The sequence below is a fragment of the Podarcis bocagei genome, assembly GCF_964188305.1.
Source record: "Podarcis bocagei genome assembly, chromosome: 1".
NCBI classification, from domain to species: domain Eukaryota; kingdom Metazoa; phylum Chordata; class Lepidosauria; order Squamata; family Lacertidae; genus Podarcis; species Podarcis bocagei.
The window spans coordinates 109269576-109284456 of NC_138125.1; the positions used below are offsets into that span (position 1 = coordinate 109269576).

At 42.2% G+C, this 14881-nt stretch overlaps 1 long non-coding RNA gene across 1 annotated transcript in view; it reads right to left on the bottom strand.

Moving 5' to 3' along the window:
* The window catches only part of LOC308583680, a 38703-nt gene extending 25212 nt beyond the window's left edge, over nucleotides 1–13491 (bottom strand). The window contains exon 1 of the long non-coding RNA XR_014006344.1: nucleotides 12898–13491. This is a non-coding gene — a long non-coding RNA (uncharacterized lncRNA). The remainder of the gene's footprint in view (nucleotides 1–12897) is intronic.
* Nucleotides 13492–14881: the final 1390 nt, after the last annotated feature.

Below are 14881 nucleotides of genomic sequence, written 5' to 3' on the forward strand. Positions count from 1 at the left end.
TGCTTAGTCCACAAAGGCAATTTCAGATCTCATAGAAACACTCTTATCATGCCATGTCTGCAGCATAACATGAGCATTCGATACATGACATGAATATAAAAAAGCAGGTATTTCAGAGCGATAGTCGTGGATAGAATCAGTTTTTGCATTTAACTTATCTTATTTTGATCCCGTTTACGAATCACTTCCTACTGAATGTTTTGAAGCGATTTCACAGTTTAAAAAATGAAAAAAATAGAATTCTCTCTGGAAAAAAACCCCAATGAAAAGCAATTTCACATGCAGAAACAGTTTCAAATCCAATATCAAGACAGAGAAGGATAAAGATCTCCACTTAAAATGCTTGTTGAAAAAAGGAAGGTCAATAAGCACCATAAAGGCAACAGAGATGGCCCCACTGTTGAGTGTCACATACCTGCCACTGGGGTCAAGAACAGGAAATAATAAGTACACCAAGTAATCATGGCAATTAGTTCTAAGTTCTAGGACTGGTGTTTCCTGAGGTTTTCTCTATTTTCAGGGACGATAGGGTTTCCTCTTTTGTTAGGAGGATGCTGTTCTGTCCCACAGGTCCAAATACAGGCCAAATGATGGACTGACTGATGCTACAGAAGACCAAGTTGCAGAGATTCCTAAGAAAGGTGCACAAAACATTGGAGTGACCAGTGCTAGTGTTTTATTATATGCCCAGCCTGGTAAACCCCTTCCGTTCCCTTCCTCCCACTCATCTACTCCCGTTCAGTAGTTTAGGCAGCAGTGTGCTTCCTTTTGTCTGCCTACTTTAGTCCCAAAGCAAGGGGACCCCATCCTTGATACAGCTTACCTGGCATACTGCTCCTTGCCATTGTTGCTGGCATCCCTCTGCCTCAAGAGACAATGGGAGTGCGCCTCCGGGGGTGAAGTCAGGCCGCTGCATTAGCAGCACCAAAGTTACCTCCCTGGGGCAGAAGCTTAGGCAGTGTGTATGGAGGTCCTGGGCTGCTCAGACAACAAGCCCCCCGCTCTTGGCCTTGTTGATGTGGTCCAAAGTTAAGCAGATACATTTGGCACCAACTTGGCTGCAGGAGTTGCTGGAATTCTTTGCCATACTCAGTATTAAGCAGCTTACCACACCAGCCACATGGTACCATACAGGAGAGGGTGATTGCCACCAACTTGAATGGCTTTACAAGATGGTTAGACAAATTCGTGGAGATTAGGCTATCAGTGGCTACTAGCTACAGTGGATATGTTTTACTTCCACTGTTGGAGGCAGTATGCTTCTGAACGAGGAGAGAGGCTTCTTTGCTCAGGTCCCCCTTTTGGGGTTCCTCATAGGCATAGGATGGTGGACTAGATGGGCCTTACATTAAAACCTTTTTTTTTTTTTTTTTAGCTTAACTAGTAAACATGAATCTACACAGAAATAAGTCCCATTAAGCTCAATGGAATTTACTCTAGGAACATGAACATAGAATTGTATCCTACGTAAAATGTTTAAAGAAATGCAATGCGCAGAAAGCAACCTAATACTGAGTGAGACTATTGCTCCATCTAGCTTAGCGTCATCCACACTGATTGACAGTGGCTCTCCAGGGTTTCAGACATGGGAGATTCCCAGTCCCAGCCGTAGATGGAAACACCAGACTTTCTGCATGTAAAGCAGGTACTCTTAAAACCAAGCTGCGGTCTGCCCCCATTGCCAAACAACAGAACGCATTCTGCACGCCTCGTTGTACCTCTGCACACCATTTGCTTAACTTGGCAAAGGGATTCAAATAAATTTGACTCTCGTTGCCATGTGAGAGGAGGAAGTATGAATTGGCTCCCGTTGTTGATATGACACAGGACTAAGCATCACATTGTAAAGAACTTATTCAAGTGCACTCTTCCTCCAGCCCCTGAAAATAGCGCCTTACAGGCAAAAACAAACTTTTGTGTGTATGATGAATGTTCCTGTAGAGAGATGGCAGAGTTTTGGCAGTCATATTGCTTACCATTGGTAACAGAACAAAAGAAGGCATACCTCCTCTCATCTGAAGTGCTGGCTAAGCAAAAGAATGTTGTTGTGTATGGTCCATAATGAGAAATTGCTTGGATAGAGCTGTCCAGCAAATTCAGATGAAAAAAATCAACTCATATTTTTTAACTGCTTCTGAAAAGCATGTACCGGTACATTATTTCAGTGATTCTTAAGTAACATTGTGTGGAATGCACAAGCATGCAGCCCTTGAAACAGGTGGAGCAAATGAGCGCTTGTCCACATTTGAGCATTATTTAGCTGTTAATTCACTTTTCCCCATTCAAATTAGACCAGAGCAGTCCACAGCCACATGTATTTGAATCTGTAGAGGAGAAGCAACTTCAGCCTTTTCTGTTCCTACCAACAGACATTCTGTTTTGTTTTTAATTTGTGTTGATTCTATCATGGTGATTAAGTACCGACAAAGCATGCATGCAGAGGAGTGTTGTTAAACTCAGGGTGCCAACTTGTGGGGGGCACGTAAGCCCAGGCCCCTCAAATCTTTTATTGGAGGGTGGGTGGGACCAAAGGGAGCTCGGACCCTAGGAGTTGCCTCCTATGTTTGCGGTCATCCCATCGGGATCTGGTTGGCCACTATGGGAACAGGATATTGGACTATATCGACCTTTGGTCTGATTAAGCAAGGCTCTTCCTTTCTTCTTATATTTATGTTCTTGCAGCCTCTATAATAGTGGGGAGGATAGGGAAGGGAAGATAGCAAGGGACACAGCACCTGTTTCCACACCTCAATGACAAGGTGCTATCAAACTACAGCCTCTGCTGGCATGTATCACAGAATTCATGAGCCCAATGAAAACTTGAGTGCTCAGACAAGATCCATTCAATATCCAAAATTCTCTTACAAGGAAAAACACATAAGGAAGCACCTGAAGATTTCACTGAATAGGAACCCTCTACCCCAATTCCCCATTGATCAGGAGAGAAGTGGAGAAATGGAAGATTGTCAGGGTCAGAAATCGGGAACCCACACACCTGCATACTGCTGTCCCACATGGTAAGTCGCATTAGGGCTACAGACTACAGTGTTCCTAGTCAATGAAATGCTCATAGGGGTCTACAGTGACTCCACTCATCCAGGCCAGCCATTGGCTCGCTTTTAACAACAGTATCCACTTTGTATGGTGGTTGCCTCTCTATGGCCCGGCACTGACGCTATAAAGCCCTCTGAATGAAAAGGTTAAATGGCCAAATGCTCTTCCATTCTCTCTCTCACCATCAAAGAGACTGTGAAGATTACTCTGGGGGTCTAAAAATGTGCAGGTTAATTGCACCTACACAATGTCTAGTTTTGATTCAAAGCAGGGAGCCATCTCCGGCAGAAGGAAAATGGTGGTCAGCACAAATAGGCTTGTCCTTCAGGAGCTGGTTTCAAACTCTTTCATGGTAAAAGTGAGAGTGGGAAATGCCAGTGCTAAAATGAAGGCAGTGCATGCAAAACACTCTCAAAGCCTCAAATGATTTTTCTGCCCCACTGCAAAAGCGAAGCAGTGTTATTCACTAGATTCTATTTTGGCAGTGGAAGGTTTAAAATGTCACATCTCTTCCCAGCTGCTTCCTTTGATTAGGGAGACAGAGGAAGGCTGAAGGCTGGCAAATTAGTCGCTACTCATGAGATCATCTTTTCCAACCAACTGATGCAGCCTCTCAGTTACATCATTATTTGTTTACACACTGCTCAGAAGATGTTGCATGCCAATGGGTGAATATTTCTATTCTGCCCCTATGGAAGCATGAAGACCAATATCACATATATTTGGACTGTACACATCAGGCTGTGCAGATGTGGGAAGGTAGTCTGCACAGACTACCTTCTCACAAAAAACTCCCTGAGCACAAAATACTGCACCAGAAAGACTAGGAAGTCCATTTCTTCCTGGCATGATAGATCTCTTTGAACAGCAAGGGTTTTTTGGGGGCTCGGGGGAAGGAAATAATTCAAACATGGTTTTCCCTCACTCCCCCCCCAAAAAAAATACAGACACAAACTTTTGCATGCCTGGAGCATTTGGAATATTCACGCAGTAGAGATACTGTTGGATTTTGATGTGGGAAACCCAGATTCAAATTCTCCTAAGCCACTGATGGCTCACCACATAGCCTTGAGCAAGGCAGTATCTCTCAGCCTGATGCTGTGAAGTTAAATGGGATAAGAATATTTTTTAAATCACAAGAGCCTTTGGGGTAGAATAAGGGGGGAAATCTACATAAATAATATGCTTATGCCTCAGTCTCAAAAATATTTGCCTTGGCTTGTGCTAGTGGGAAAAAAATAAATCATTGTTTGTGCATTGTGTCACTGCATTTTGTTAAGGGGAGAAGCTTGCAGAAAGAGTCTTGGATTCTTGTGACATTCAAGCATGCAGGGCGAAAAACCTATTCCATTTTCAACTCTTAATGGTAAATACCACTAAGTTTCCCAATATAATACATACACACATAATTTTATTTTTATGACAACTTTCCACCGATCAAAACTGTGCTCAAGGCGGCTTACAACATGAAATAAATAATTAAATGTATAACCACAACATAAAAAGTAGTCATAAACAATAAACAAAACATTTAAAGATACAAAACCAAACCGAACAATTTCCACATAAACCACCACAAAAATCTAAAGTAACGATACAAAAAACCAATAGCGACAAACCCCGCAACAAACCCTCACCAAACAACACCCCATTCTTTATATAAGAATAAAGGTAATATTTGATGCAGAGCAATGCACAGCAGTGGCAAACATATCCAGTACCAACTACTGTTGTTGTCTCATGACCCAAAACACCAGATAATTCTGAATACACAGCAGTTGAATGAGGTCAACATGCTTTGCCTGCAATGCATGGACTCATCCACACTTCCACCTGCCTCATGATTTCTAGTCACAAGTCTGAGAGATTCTTATTTTGTTACACAACTTTTCCTGGGAAAACCCACTGTTTACTGCTGAATCTGAACCCACTGGGTTTTCTGTGGAGTGACACTTGTTTCGATTCAGCAGTAAACAGCGGGTTTTAAAAAGCGTTTTATAGCCGGTGCAAAGCAACAGTGCTCACCACTATACTATACACTGAGGCCTCCAATATATCTTTTTTTCTTCTTTTCTGTGTATATATAAGAATCTTTTTAAAATCAGGGATCATTGTTTTACTGGAGAAAAAAGTGCCAATTGTGTTAAATAAACTTAAATGAATTTCTTGCCTCAATTTCAAATTGTGACGGTCTATAACAACTGTTTCTCTGTTTTACTCTTCCACCATATGATTTGTATGATGTTATTAATGTACTTATTTTACGATCACAGGGTAGACCCTTTCAAGGCACTTGGGGATGCAAATTACGTAAGCAAATAAACAAGATACTGACCATGAGAAGTGGGAGAGCTATCCTACTGCTTTTTCTAAGCACTTTATTGCTATTACTGTACTTTTCTGTGTATAAGACTCCCCCATGTATAAGACGTCCCCTATTTTGGGGGACTCAATTTTAAGAAAATGAGGGGAGATGGCTCAGAGTTGTTGAGCTTTTGGGGGAGGTTGCCCAGAGTTGTACAGCTTGGGGGGGAATTGCCGAAAATCGCTCACCCGCAGCAGCGACGCTGACAATCGCCAGCAACTGCCAATCCACTGCCCACTTGCCACAGCAACAGCCGATCGTCAACAGATCCTTCCCCAGCCAAAAATCACTAACCTGACTGAGAAAAGCTGTCCGCTGACAATCATGCACGTCCCAGAACAGCAGCCGCCAATCGTAACAGCGACAGCCAATCCACAGCAGTCCTTGCTGCAGAAACCAATCACCAACCCAATTAGAGCAGCAGCAGCCAATCCAAAGCAGCCCTTCTAGCAGCCAACAATGAGCCACCAAATCTCCTACTCGTGGCTGCAGCCAATCACCTGTCCCCGCCATTCACTATCCATGTATAAGACGAGGCACATTTTTGAACATTATTTTAGAGTAAAAAAAACCTCGTCTGATACACGGAAAGTACGGTATCTCCCGTGGCCTTCTTTGTATTCAAGGAAAATGCTGAGCTGCAATGCTTCTGTCTGGCATGTTTGGCATCACTGTAGAATTAAAAGTTAATTAGGGTTAAGCCTCAAAACCGATACAGAATGATAACTAGAGTGTGGCTCCTGCAAACGGCTGGATTTTCTAGCTGCCCCTGTGACTAGCACTGTAAATGAAGAGATCTGAAGAGTTGTCCTACTAGCAGGGTATCCTCTTAGAATTGGACATGTATTTGGTATGGGAAAGCTAAAATAAATAAGAGTTTTATGAATCATGTCAAGAGGAGGAATTTGTATAGAGTCTGGGAGAAATACAATAATTTGCTGGAAAGAAAGACACCCCTATAGTTATCGCCAACTGAAGCAATTACATCAAGAGAAGCAACATGGATAGACAGTGGGCAACCTATGGAGACTTGTTGGACTTCTCATGGAGTGAACCCAGATTGAAACCAATGGAAGAAATAAGGAGACAGGTTACTGACTGGTTACAGTACTATCAATTACATGGATACAAAGCATGGATCCACATGGATCCTCAGGATTTTTGCATTGGGTCACCCCAAATTCACCATCAGATCACATAGCATGTCCATGGCTACAGCCTGCACCAAAAAACACACGCACCCTCTGTTGCATGGGGCCGCAATGGCGCAAAAACATGGTTACAAAGCATGGATCCACATGGATCCTCAGGATTTTTGCATTGGGTCACCCCAAATTCACCATCAGATCACATATCATGTCTGTGGCCACAGCATGAACCACAAAAATCATACATCCACTGTTTCGTTCAGAATATTTTTTTTCTTGTTTTCCTCCTCTAAAAACTAGGTGCATCTTATGGTCCAGTGCGTCTTATGGAGCTAAAAATATGGTATATGATATGTTTGGATTTTTGGACCAAATCTCACAGTTTGAAAGAGAGTTATTGCGGAATAATGAAAAACTATTGTCTAAAATGTATAAACTATTATTACTTTTGTTGTTGCTGTTAGATGATGGGAAAAAACAATACCCTTCCCTTCATGTGCAGATCTCAGACACACATCCTGATGTCACTCCCAGTTTCCTCCCAGTTTTTATGCATCTGGGGAGAGGGCCTTCTTGGAAGCAGTACCCCATCTGTGGATTTCTCTGTGTGAGGGAAACAGGCAAAGGCTACTTCAGGTCTTTTTTCCAGGTGGACTTTCCTTTTCTAATAATAATAATAATAATAATAATAATAATAATAATAATAATAATAATAATAATAATAATAATTTATTATTTGTACCCCGCCCATCTGGCTGGGTTTCCCCAGCCACTCTGGGCGGCTTCCACAGAAACCAAAAAACACTAAAATATCATACATTAAAAGCTTCCCTGAATAGGGCCGCCTTAAGATGTCTTCTGAATGTCAGGTAGTTGTCCATCACCTTGACATCCGATGGGAGGGCATTCCACAGGGCGGGCGCCACCACCGAAAAGGCCCTCTGCCTGGTTCCCTGTAGCTTCGCTTCTCGCAATGAGGGAACCGCCAGAAGGCCCTCGGCGCTGGACCTCAGCGTCCGGGCAGAACGATGGGGGTGGAGACGTTCCTTCAGGTATACTGGGCCGAAGCCGTTTAGGGCTTTAAAGGTCAACACCAGCACTTTGAATTGTGCTCGGAAACGTACTGGGAGCCAATGTAGGTCTTTCAAGGCCGGTGTTATGTGGTCTCGGCGGCCGCCCCCAGTCACCAGTCTAGCTGCCGCATTCTGGATTAGCTGTAGTTTCCGAGTCGCCTTCAAAGGTAGCCCCACGTAGAGCGCATTGCAGTAGTCCAAGCGGGAGATAACTAGAGCATGCACCACTCTGGCCAGACAGTCTGCGGGCAGGTAGGGTCTCAGCCTGCGTACCAGGTGGAGTTGGTAGACAGCTGCCCTGGATACAGAATTGACCTGCGCCTCCATGGACAGCTGTGAGTCCAAAATGACTCCCAGGCTACGCACCTGGTCCTTCAGGGGCACAGTTACCCTATTCAGGACCAGGGAGTCCTCCACACCAGCCCGCCCCCTGTCCCCCAAAAACAGTACTTCTGTCTTGTCAGGATTCAACTTCAATCCATTAGCCACCATCCATCCTCCAACCGCCTCCAGGCACTCACACAGGACCTTCACCGCCTTCACTGGTTCTGATTGCTGATTGCAAAATTCAGATAAGAATTTTAAAGGATGGCTGTGTTTTGGTTCTCATATTTTTTCAGAGAGTAATAATTTGATTGATTCAGCTTTAAATGTGAACTGAATTGAGTATCTCCTCCATTCCTACCCACCTCTTCTTTCTTCTCACCAACAGCACACCAGTATGAAAATTGCTTTATAGATTTACTGTTGTTTGTAATTGCCTCTGTGTTTTAGTTTGCTATTCTAGGGTTTTACTAACTGTTTTATTATTATGCTGCTTTGGGGGCCTAAGAAAAGTGTGGTATAAATTAGATAGATAAGTCTACAATGGGGCATCGTGTCTAGAAAGGCTTCTAGTTGATTTGCAGTTTCTCTAAGGAATACTTTCTTGCTTTTCTATTTATTTTAGTGTATTTCTCTGCCTACTGGCACAAACAAAATGAGATTTATAGAAATAATAAAGTAAGAAGAAAACCCAAGTAGCCCAAACTTAACAGTTGATCACATCTAGCACTCTTCCTTTAACTATCTTTTTATTATTTATCATTGCCCCTGTATTTAATTTTAATTCATTTTTGCAATATAAAGCACTAATGAACTCTCTTACAGCCCTACTCTCCTTCCTACTTATAAATACTTATTGAGATTAAAATTAGTAAGTCAATTGTAAAACTAAGTAATTTCATTATCATGGACTAATGGCTAATATTTCTCTTAAGCCACTGTTATGGTTCCCTGTGCTGTCATTCTTTTTGGTTCTCCTACTAAACCCTCAAAATTATTGCAGGAAGAGGATACTGAACATCTCCTGCATGGTGTATTAATGTCAGGCTTGTGCTAACGGAGCACCACACTGTTAATTTAAAACCTGACAATAACTCACTGCTGTGAGTATGAGCCCCGTGCAACCAGCAGAACAGCCTTCTCCACCTATGGATCGGTTCTTGTCTGCTTTTATGAAGCTAGTGACCTTCAGCTGCAAAGGATGTGACTGGGCTGTCTTGTGCTTATTCACTGTAGCAGGAAACCGTGTGGTTCTTTAAGCAGTCTAATCTAAATTGAGATGCATGTAGATAGGAGTTGTTCTTGAAACATTGCTCATCAGCAATTCCAAACAGGGCTTCTCCTACATATACTTGGCTTGAGGTACCGCAGGAACCAGTGATTGATTACACTGTATTCTAAGGAGTTCAGACTTGCTAAGCTACCGAAAGCACTGAAAAATGGGAACCTGCCTTTATACCAGGTCAGACAATTTGCCTATCTAGCTCAGTATTGTCTACTACGAGTGGCAGTGGCTCTCCAAGTTTTCAAGCAAAGGCCTTTCCATCACTTCCTGCCTGATCCCTTTTTAACTGGAGATTGAGCCTGGAGCCTTCTCCATGTAAAACATATGTTCAGTCACTGATCTATGTCACCTCCCTGAAGGAAGAGCCCTTACATGGATCTGCCTCCATAATACATAATTGTTTCCGGTACTCTGATCCTGCTCTCCTGCTTGTGGAGAAATTTATAAACTCGCTGGCACACACAAAACTCATCAGAATCACTGAATGTCATAGATCTCTGGGCATCAATGGGCCATGGTAGTGGACAGGACCAGTAACAGCTTGTGTCTAGCTGCCATTTTAATTTTCCACTATGAACCATAGCAATCCACTGTTCAAAGTGCTCAGCCAGAAAAGGGGGTGTATGTGGTGGAATACACATGCCCAAGGATTCCAGGTGATGATGCTTCAATTGAGAGCAACACCATACTTCCCATTTTTAAGTGTCTACTTAAAATGTTTCAAGGATTAACTTTAAATATATAATGTGAGTGTGACAAACAAAAAAAGCAACAATGATCACAAACACTTGCATCGTTCAGGTTCATCCATCAGTTGGGGTCTGGATTGGAAGGTATTTTGTGCCTCTTTGGAGATGACACTGAAGTGGATTGAGTGAAACCACATGTAAAACACAGAATGCACACCCAATGGCAAACCTGGGTTCGCCTCTCTGCATAACAGGAGAGGCGGTTCATTATAAAGCCACAGTAAGGTGACTTTTCCTTCTCAAACTTTCTTTTGCCTCTCAAGCTTTCTTCTGAGTGTGCTTCCCACATGCTGAGATGTGATATTTATCGTGTACTTGGAAACTATAGCTTTGATCATTTACCACAGAAATGAGTGTCAATATTGATCTAACCGCAAAAGGACACATTCAGAAGAAAGTTTCGTCACATGAAAATAATGAGATCCAGTTTCATACCTCAGAATGTCAAAATTGTGTGATATAATTGTGTTATAAGGCGACAATATAGGCATGGAATACAGAAGGCAGTAATGAAAACATGAGGAACACTGTGCTTTGAACACTTAAATGCCCTCCTTTTAGGTATTATGAATCAATCTAGACAAGCCACTGGCCGGTTAAAAGAAAATTGCTTAATACGAAGCACTCTAAAATGGAATCACTTACTATACACCATCTTTCCATCTCAGTTAATACATTTCCTACTTGATATTTTTATAGGCGAGTGATACTAATTAGACAAAATGTTAAGGATTTTAATAACTATCACTATACTAAGTGAATAAAACATTAATAGCTCTGTTCCTAGTAATTATTATGATTGACTTAATACACTTTAATAGTTAGGGGGAAAGATGAGTGTACATTCTTCAGGAATTTTTAAGTCTCTTTTTCAAAATTTCTGACTGTGCAGTCTAATACAATTCAAAGACAGCGCACACACACATACATCAACTGTAAAACCCTGCTTTTGTCTTCAAACTACTGTATTTTTAGAGGAGGAAAACAAGAAAAAAAAAATTCTGAACGAAACAGTGGATGTATGATTTTTGTGGTTCATGTTGTGGCCACAAACATATGATTTGACGGTAAGTTTGGGGTAGCCCAATGCAAAAATCCTGAGAATCCATGTGGATCTGTACTTTGTAACCACGTTTTTGCGCCATTGCGGCCACAGGCAACAGTGGGTGCGTGATTTTTTTGGGTGCAGGCTGTAGCCATGGACATGCTATGTGATCTGGTGGTGAACCTGGGGTGACCCAATGCAAAAATCCTGGGGATCCATGTGGATCCATGCTTTGTAACCATGTTTTAAGTGGGGAGGATAGGAAAAACACTGAAGGGACAAGGAGCATGCATGAGGTGTGTGGAGAAGGAGGCAGCTAACAATGCAAGAGAGGAGTTTGCTGCTTTTCAGTGAGCTGTGTGGGGAGGAGGAAGGGAAAGAGAGCACGGTCGCTTTAAAGCAGCCAATGGGACAGGAGCCACTTACACCCATGTAAGCAGCTCCTCTCCTCTCCCGCCTTGCTCCTTTAAAGCGAGCGGGCTCTCCTCTCCCTCCTCAGCTCGCGACTGCAGCAGGATCCCCCCGCCATCCATAGGCATTCGCTCCATAAGACGCACAGACATTTCCCCTTGCTTTTTAGGAGGAAAAAAGTGTGTCTTATGGAGCGAAAAATACGGTAACTCAGAGCTGAGGGAGGGCCCCCTCCCATTTTCCATCTGGCTCAGAGTCCCCTCTGGCTTTTCTAACGACCCATTTGTCATTAGTTAAAGGCTTTTGTCTTTGGCTAATGTTTGATCTCCCAGGCGATTTCCTGAACACAGGAAGCTGGTTTGGCCTGTACTTTAATACTTTGTTAAACCCCAGTATGCCAGCCTTTTCAACACTTCAAGCGTTGGTTAAATTCTAACACCTATCAGACCCAGGAATTTAGAGGAATCTGGCACCTACAAACCCTGGCACCCACAACTCACAACATTTCTCTGCACCAGATACTCTTCAGTTCAAAGCACAACTTTTTGTGGAACTTGACCTTAAGGTCTGCTTTTCCAAGCCTCAACTAGATTATTATTTTTTTTTAAAACTGCTCAGCTGATTTTGGCCTGAATTTATTAGTATTTCCTGCATGCCTGTTATTGCATTATGACTAGCCAACTAGGCACATACCATTTTGTATTCGTATAAAGCAAAACAAAAACACCTTGAACTAAGCAGAAAAACCGGCATTTCTGAGATGAGGACCCTAAAGGAAGTGACCTATTTTACGGTTTGATACTACACACATTCTTGGTATAATCCTCTTTATGACGCAGGGTACAAGGGGTGTTTTAGTCCCTAGCCATGGAGTGACATGGGGGTGTCTTTTAGTTACCTGAATATGTCCCAGAATAGTTAATACCATGACACTGCCACCAAATGTCAAGGAATCCGTGTTTCCTCAACTCCTGCCCCAAATGCAGTTCAAACCCCACCGAAAATCCAGGCCTGTGCCTCTCTATGCTGAATGAAAATTTTAGTCCAAACCTCAGGGTGAACAAAACACTCCAAGGTAGTAAGCTACCACCACTCCTTTTACTAGTCCACTCACTCAGTCCAAATAACCACACAAAAGTAAAGCATATAACACTAAAACAGCAGCGTAGCAAGAACTCTCTCAGCAAATAAGAATAGAAGATTTAAGAGCAAGACAAATTAAGAATTTAGGCACATTTGGGAAAATACAGAAACACACAAAATTAACATAGTCCAACTTAACCTGAGCTACAATGCTTTAGAAACACTCTTTTGACCCCCAACAAGACGTGCCAGTCAGGGAAAGTACAAAAGATAGACAAAAGTGGGGGGACTAGCCAGGAGCTCATGAGGGGCAGAGGGAGGGAGAAATAATACAAGGTGGATTTTAAAATACCTTCTTACCTGCTCTCACCTCAGCCAGGAAAAGGGCTTCTTAATTGTAACTTTCCAGGCGCTCTGTCTGGTAATGGCCTCCATGACAGGACAACTGAAAAATGTTATTCCAAGTAGCAACCGTGTACAGTACTTCCTTGAGATATTGTGTTTCTGTAGATAACACAGGTGCAGTAAATCTTGGGCCTTCTGGCAGTTGAGGGCCAGAGACAGCTAGCTCACGATCCCAGACCTCAGCCGGAAGTCTAGGTATAATTGCTGAACCAAAGTTTTGACACTTTGGCCGGGACCAAAATTTAGGCCCAAGACAGGAATATCTTGACACTGCATACCTAGGAGTAAGTCCCACTGAACTCAAAGGGATTTGAGAGAAGTTCCCTGAGGAAGGGCCTTTAGTTCGGTGGCTCAGAGCGGCTGCTTTGCTTGTAGAAGGTCTGAGCTTCGATTCTTGGCAACTTTAGGAAGGGCTAGGAAACGCTTTTGTGTCTTAAACCCTGGAGAGTCGTAGCCAGTCAGTGCAGATACACAAATTACTCAACTAAATTGACCCATGGTCTGGCTTAATATAAGGCAGCTTCCTGTATTGCTATGACTCAAGTCAACATTCCAAGTAGGCATGCAGAGCCAGTTGTTCAAACTTTTGCAGCTTTTAAATGTGTATGCATTGCGCTGTCAGATAGCTTTCAGATTTTTATTGTGTAAAGTGACTGATAAGGGGTCACAGGGCATGAGGAAAGTTAACCCTTTCCTCTCTTACTGTGACTCTCTCCGCCCTATCCCTCCCCCCTCCCATCACCATCAATGTGGCAATTAAGTTTCAGAATTTTCCCAGAAGGAGCAGTGCCTGATCCCATGCCAACCTGTCTGGTTTCTGAGATATGGTGGAGGGACTATTCTTTGCGTCATGCCCATACTGGAAGAGCAATTGACTGGGGAAAGAAACAGGGCCTTCTCAGTGGCCGCACCTGAGATATGGAATTCTTTGCCGTCTGCAGTTCAGGTAACCTCCTGCCTTGCTATCTTCTTTTTTATTTTTTGTATTGTATATTAATTCATATACAAATAAATACAGGGAAAATGATGCAACAAATTCTTCTAGCGTAACGATAATGCAGAAAGCGAAACCAGAATGCTTAGTCAAAAAAGTAAAACTAGAGAAATATGGAAACAATACTGAAGACATAAGGGAGCCGTATTGCAACAGAACAAAGAAAGAAAAATGAAAACAGACAATCCAGTGTTGCTGAGTTTCACTGAATTTTACCACTTGCTTTCACATAATTGCCATGTATTTAATGAAACAACTTCTGATTACATTGCATCTAAAATAGAGGAAGGATAAATTCTATCCTGAACTTTCTTGTTCCAATAGTAGATAAAGAGACTTCATTTTTCTATAAATTGAATGTCATCATCCTCCAGGCTGAGAAATACTTTTTTATTCTGGCAGGCTTTTGCTTTACTGAGTAGATAATGTTTTATCTTATTATTATTCTTCTTATCTCCTGGACCTGTCTCTATTTTATCTTATTTTGCTTGTTTTGTATATTGTTATTTCATGACAAAGTTGTAGATTTAATTGTTGTAGGCTTGCATTACAAGCTGGGGTTAAAATTTCTTTTAAAATTAACTATCTGACCATAGTTCTTTGTATACTGTGGCATTTTTAACAGCCAAATTGCCAATTAAATATGGTCACAACAACAAACTTTCTAGTTTTGTATGCAGTAAAACCACAAATTCTATAAAATCAAATTCATTTATTGCATGGTAGAGTCAGAGATAATGGGAGCCATGCCACATTTCAGTAACGCCAGTGAGGTATTGAAGGCAACTCCCCCCCCCCCCAAAAAAAAAAAGTTTATGTGATAGCCCTGAGATTGAGTGGATGGAAGAAATAATGGCTGTTGTTGAAAATGCAGGCTTAGCATTTTGGCACATCCTGAACCAGTCAGTCATTTTTCACGAGGACTAAGTAGAGCAAGACAAGTTT